Below are 6,326 nucleotides of genomic sequence, written 5' to 3' on the forward strand. Positions count from 1 at the left end.
CCCTAAACATGTAGTTGTAAAGTTGAGTTTACTTATCATTGTTTTTAAATTTTTGCCCTAAACATGTAGTTGTAAAGTTGAGATTACTTATCTCTAAGAGCAAAAACATTTGTATGTGCGCTTGTGTGCACATATTGGGGTTGTGTTAAAATTGTTTTCAGATGCTTTCAAATGTCATTTTATGGTGAAATTTGAGAAACTAACAAAAATAAATTATTTCCTTATGTAGAAGCTGATTAAGTATGTTTACCTATTTGTAATTGTACTACTGTAATCTGAGCACGTCATCAGTTAATATTAAATAGAGTGTAGAGATTCTGCTTTGCCCATCAGAATTCTATTAGCCATAATACCGGGCGTAAAAATGCTCCATTTGAAAATACATATTGCAATAATATCCCCACCATACTGTATGAAAGAGCCATCTAGCGTCCAGGCTTGTGTAGCGAATTTTCTTTCAACTCAATAATAATTTACGAACACCGGGAATTGTAAATGAGAATTTGGTAAGGAGCTTCATAAATAAAGACCCGTGTAAAGTTCTAATTTGATCTTTTTACCATCAATGTTGGACTACGATTTGTTCCCTGTTCAGAAGGATTTTCCGTTGCATCATGAATTTTTTTCCAGGTCAGTCAATGTGTAATAATGACATTGCTTGCAACAAGATTGGAATGAAGTTTAATATCAAGAAGATCAAGGGCAAGTTAGGTTTTCACTATATCTCGTCATAGTTTAGCTAAATAAGGATCTTTTGAGGGTCTTTTAAGTATCGCATATTCGCAGAAGGGGGGGTGGGTGGCGAGTGGTCTAAAGTGTTCGCTTTTTCCGATCACTGCCATCTCACCTCTGTCTGCGTGGGTTTAAGTCTCGGCTCGTCCAGTGTGGGTATGTGAAAAAGCTTGCCAGTAGCTTCTAGTGGGTTGGTGGTTTTTACTAGGACTTTCCTGGGTACTTCCACCATCAAATACACTGATCGCCAAGTATAGCCTAGCCTGTGCTGAACAATGCGTTAAACCCGAAACAACAACAACCACCATATTCGCAGAGACACCAGAACCCTCAAGAAATATTCGCAGTTTTCATGTTTATAACTTATAAAGTACATTCGCGATGAACTGACATTATGCTGCGTGTTGATCTAACACGTAATCGTTCAAGGCCCCTTCAAATAAAAAGGAAAATCTTTCTAGATGCATTGTGGTAATCGTATTTACTATACAATATCTCAGATTCTTCCATAATGGAAAACAATCACTTTTATATTTCCGAGGATATCAAATCCAAATGACAGATACTAGTACCAACGAACCAAAAAGACATCATATCCAAATGGCAGATATTAGTACCAACGAACCAAAAGGATATCATATCTAAATGACAGATACTAATACCAACGAACCAAAATGATATCATATCCAAATGACAGATACTAGTACCAACGAACCAAAATGATATCATATCCAAATGACAGATGCTAGTACCAACGAACCAAAAAGATATCATAACCAAATGACAGATACTAGTACCAACGAACTAAAAGGATATCATATCCAAATGGCAGATACTAGTACCAACGAACCAAAAAGATATCATATTCAAATGGCAGATACTAGTACCAACGAACCAAAATGATATCGTATCCAAATGACAGATACTATTACCAACGAACTAAAAGGATATCATATCCAAATGGCAGATACTAGTACCAACGAATCAAAAGGATATAATATCCAAATGACAGATACTAGTACCAACGAACCAAAAGGATATAAAATTCAAATGACAGATACTCGTACCAACGAACCAAAAGGATATAATATCCAAATGATAGATACCAGTACCAACGAACCAAAAGACGGACTTGGCGAAAGTATTTAGACGAGACAACACTAATCATATTCAACTTTATCTTTGGAAATAATTTTCGTTTTGGAAAATAAACTGTCTAAAGTAAACATCGCCACTATTCAATAAATTGGCATTATTTGTTTCACAGGAAAAGAAGCAAGAACACATTTTCTTCATAAATCGTGGCTATTACGAATCGAACACGAAATTTATACAATATATCAATAACAGAGTATGTGTTATATCAATAATAAATGTTGTGTCAAATGTAACCGTGAACTAATTCTCTTACTAAAGTGCATATCTGAAACTTACTATTGTTTCAAATATTTTAATTTCTTGCTCTTCTCAGTGCGACAAAGTTTTCTACATTGAAACCTGTGTTAACAAAACACCCATCCGTGACCCACAAAAAGTTGCCGCCGAAGACAGGTTAGTGGAGATAAAAACAAATACAATCGAACCATGGCCAAAGACCGCCTGTCTTGAAGTGACGACATTTTTTGTTCAATATTTTATACTTTACGTCACCATATTTTCTTTGCCAGTATTACATTACCTATTTTGTACCTAATAAGTTGAAAGGTGGTTTTCCGCTCATATCAAATATCAGAAAAGACAACTAGGGTTGATGGTTTCTATCTTCAGATCATCTTTACACGTCAAAAATACAAAACGAACCCAAATGGTCCTTTTTGGATATAATAATGTTTGTATTCTATTTAGAAGACTGTGGTTCTGTTCCAGTTTGGGGGTTAGCGTGACTGGGGTATTTGTTTGTGAAACATTCCCTCTATTGAATAATAAAACATCACACGACTACTGTCTTATTTACGGGAACGTATTCGTAATTTTAATGTATCACATAACTGGTACACTTCATATATAATAAGTGTAGTTTATTATTTTTTTATGTCAACATTCTAACTATCACTATATGTCGATCTGATTAGATTAATAAAAAGCCAATGAAATTCTTGTGCATTATTCTCTTTACTGATTGGCTCCGACCGTGGAAATTTTCATTTACTATTACTATTAACATTTTAGCGACAATCTTTCGAAATAAATTGCCTAAGGAACATGGGGGGTGGGGGTGGGAATGGTTACAGTTGTCTGAATATAGCCAATTTACCCCACAGGGGTTTGTTTCAAATAAAATTAAGAATATCGGTCAGTGTAACCAAAACCTGTTACTAGCAACCCACCATTAATATCGGTGTGGTTTAAGTGTTAACATACGGAAGTAAATAAAATAATTGGAATGATCCTTTTGCTGCCTTTAACAGTTAGGCATCCATGGCAGTGGAACTGATACACTTTAGGCAAAAACGTTTAAACATTCGCATTGAGATCGATGTATATATGGCGCATCGAACCTAATCCAAATGATCTAACTGACATCACAGGAATTTCCATTGGAAATACAGTGTTGAATGAAGATGTTGTATGTTCAAAAATGTTCTAATGACTTGGACGAACAGTTACTGTTTGAATTACAATGTCAGTAACATCTAATGGTATTAGTGATAGAACTGAGCACTGCTAATTCAACTAGCGTCTGGAACAGATTTTGGGTGCGCACCAATTCGTAGGTGCAGCGTATGGGCTAAAAATAAACGAAATTATTTCTTTTTCTCTCTAAACTATTTCCACTTATATATATATTAAAAAAAGTATAAGAATAAGATAAAAATAATCTCAAATTCATAATGATTTAATATTGAATTTATGAAACTCGTTAAATAGAATCCAGCTTTTGCTGTCCAAGGCTCGCAAAAAACAAAAATGTATACATGCATTAAAAACATACATATATATTAAATCATTACCCATTTGAGAGCCTCTTTATCTCTACGATGTGAAATAACACATAATGACGTCATCATAGCCTTATGAAACGGCAAGGCGTAATGATCGAAACATCCGAATGTATTTCAAAGTTATATTTCATAGTTTTTTTTTTCACGAAGACTGGATTTCTCAATTCAGACTCTCAAAGGTTGTATTTTTCAGTGACCGACCCAGAGATATCCTTCCCTTGCAGGGGTGGGGGTGAACGAATGATGTAGGGGAGGCGAGGTCCGTGAGACGGAACCTCAAGTAGGAGCGTAGAGGGCAAAGCCCCTTGAAACTCCTGTATTTTAATTTTCGCGCGTTTGCAGGGGCATAAATTTAACCATGTCACTGTAAAGAAAATGTACTCTAGGAAACATTCCGGTTGTTTTGTGCTCATCTTTATGTCTTGGTGTGTGTGTGTGTGTGTGTGTGTGTGTGTGTGTGTGTGTGTGTGTAGCAGACTGCACTCCGATCCGTACGTGGAATACATGTTTGGTGGAGAAGCAGTCTTTCATAAACAGCTCCACCTAAACTTAAGGGATGACTCAATGTGCTTTTAGATTCGTTGACGCAATATTCCGTAGTTACAGTGCAAACTGAGTTATATCGGCGACAACTCAGCAGATCCAGTGATCGTAAACTTTGCAACAGTGTATTCATCTGTATACAGATTTGTATACCGTTGCAGAGTTAACGATCATTGGCTTTCCAAAAACATACTACAGATCGCCTAATTCCAGTACACCATAAGAAACATACCACACTTGTCCCAATTCCAACAAAGTATGGTAAACATGGCACAATAGTCCAATTCCAAAACACTATGGGCAACATGCTAAAGTTGTCCCACTTCCAACACGGGTTCGAACCCCGGTCAAGTCATACCAAAGACATAAAAATGGTACTAGCAGCTGCCTCGCTTGGCGCTCAGCATTGATAGGCCAAGTGTTAGGACAGGTCGGCCAGGTGTCAGGATAATGTGACTGAGTGGGACATGACGCTATACGTCTGTGACATGATGTCCAAGTGATAGACATCACTATAAACTCACAATGCAGACATACATGCGATATGACTCAAACTGTTAAAGCTACTGTACCTTAAACACGCACACACACACACACACACTATTTTCTTTGGGGTTGTGTGCTGATACAGTCTGATATAAATATTATAAACCAACAATTGCAACTTCAGTGAGAACTGACCTTGAGGTAAGAAACAAACATCTTTAATGAGATTTGATTGTTATCCCATGTTTTTGTCTGCACTTGAGACTCGTATGTATCATGTTTCGATGTTATCAAATACTAAAGTTATTTTGAGACACCTCCTCGTTGAAGCTATGCTGAAAAGACAGCATGCATGCCAGTTACTTTAGACAGCACTGAGATCTATTATTTAAAACGAGAAAACTAGAACAAACAATGCTTGATAGAATGGAAATCAAACCACTATTCGTAAGCATGGTGTATCTAGCTTCGTACGCTAGTCAGAAAAGCAAGAAAACTTTGTTAATGTGACTATGTTGGGGGGATACGAACATTAGTAATTAACTGATTGCACTTATTATATTTTCCGACTGAATGAAACAATGTCAAAGAAATGGGTCCAATGCAAATAAAATGTAACATACGAAGCAACCTAATTTACAAATCTTATCTACTGTTCTACACCAACATATCCACAAGGATTCATAAGACGATAAGTTCAAGAGATAGTTAAAAGAACGTCAAAAATATAACATGACGTCTGCGTCAACGAAAAGTTGTCACCAGAAATGTGATACCATTGTCTTGTCCGAATTTCAGCGGTCAGACAAAAATAGATTGCGTATCTTAGGTTCCCTTGGGCAGTTTTGAAGTTTGAACCCACACACCCCTTCCCTAACTGCTAAAGTAGAGAACATGGGCTTAAAAAAACAAAAACATGGAGCTTGTGTTTATAAATTCACACAGGAACCAAATCGGCAGTTTGGTTAGCATCAGGCTCGGCCATATGGCAAGGCGAACAAGGCAACCGCCTTGGGCCCTGCGCTTTCAGGAAATCACCTCAGCAATGTATTTTTTGTTTTTTTTTTTTGCTTGGGGCCCCGCTCATCGCTTTTGCTGCCTTGGGCCCCTAGTACTGGAGATCAAATGCGTAAATAATGCTGCAAATGAACTGCCATTTTAGTTTATGCATTTGTGTGTATCTGCTACAGCAGTAAATATCACAAAATCGAGATGGTTAAGGTGGTGATTAGGAGTATGCCAATTTATAATAATACATGTGAACTTGAATCATCCACAAGGCCATTACTGATTGTTTCAGCCCCATTGTCACAGAAATTTGTTCAAAACAATGAACGCAAGAAAAGCAGGCTGGGGATAATGTTGGTTCAGTGAAATATCATCAGTCGTACAAAGAATTAACATGCACACCTTAATTTCTGCAAAAAGATTCGTTTTTATAAATATGTATCTTTAATGTATAATTATTCTCATTTTTTCTGTAACCTATTCCTAACCCAATGAAAATTAACAACAAAAACAAAACTGTCTAGTAAAACCATAAAAGCCAAATGCCGCCATTTTTCATAAATTCACCATTCTTCTAGTCTAATTAAAGTATTGAAGGAAGGAAGTTGGGTTTTT

Source organism: Sinohyriopsis cumingii, chromosome 6 (assembly GCF_028554795.1).
Source record: "Sinohyriopsis cumingii isolate HCF-2022 chromosome 6, ASM2855479v2, whole genome shotgun sequence".
In the NCBI taxonomy this organism is placed as follows: domain Eukaryota; kingdom Metazoa; phylum Mollusca; class Bivalvia; order Unionida; family Unionidae; genus Sinohyriopsis; species Sinohyriopsis cumingii.